The following is an 894-nucleotide window of genomic DNA, read 5'->3' as shown; positions in this document are numbered from 1 at the left end:
TTATCACCGNTTTTTGTTTGGATGTTGTGTGTGGAAACATAATGGAGGGGTTGTTATTTGAGATTTTGTATGCAGATGATTTAGTCTTGATGGCTGATAGCATGGAAGAATTGCAGTTAAAATTTGACAAATGGAAAAGTGTTATTGAAAAAAAAGGGTTAAAAGTTAATATTGGTAATACGAAGGTAATGGTGAGTAGGGAAGGTGGGGAGCAAGTGATAAGTAAAATAGACCCCTGTGGGGTATGTGACAGGAGAGTGAAGGCTAACTCGGTATTGCGTATAGGATGTCAGAAGTGGGTGCATAAGAGATGTAGTGGTGTGAGGGGGGCACTGAAAAAGGTGGAAGGCACGTTCAAATGTAAGAAGTGTGTTCATGGTGTGATTAATAGGACGGACTCAAGGACGGGGTTGAGTGGTGGTATTAAAAGAATGGAAAGCTTTGTTTATTTAGGGGTTAAGCTGAACGCGGATGGAAGATGTTTGAACGCTGTTACGACTAGAGATCGTTTGGGATGGATGAAATTTAGGGAACTTGGTGGGGTATTGTGTGAAAAGAAATGGTCAGTGAAAATGAAAGGGAGGGTATATAAAGCATGTGTGAGAGCAGCGATGGTATATGGTGGTGAAACTTGGGTGTTGAGGAGAGAGGAGGAAAGTGTACTGCAGAGGGCTGAAAGAGCTATGGTGAGGATAATGTGTGGGGTTAAAGTGAAGGATAGGAGGAGTAGTACAGAGCTGATGTCGATGATGGGACTGAATGAGGACATTGTGACATTGATAAGGAGATCGAGATTGCGGTGGTATGGACATGTGTTGAGAAGGGATGAAAGGGTCGGGATTAGGCGAGCGTTGGAGCTCGAGGTTGAAGGAGTGATAGGAAGAGGTCGTCCGC

Source organism: Helobdella robusta, assembly GCF_000326865.2.
Source record: "Helobdella robusta unplaced genomic scaffold HELROscaffold_497, whole genome shotgun sequence".
Taxonomy (NCBI): domain Eukaryota; kingdom Metazoa; phylum Annelida; class Clitellata; order Rhynchobdellida; family Glossiphoniidae; genus Helobdella; species Helobdella robusta.
The sequence above is the reverse complement of the archived record's forward strand: the minus strand, read 5'-3'. Positions refer to the sequence as shown.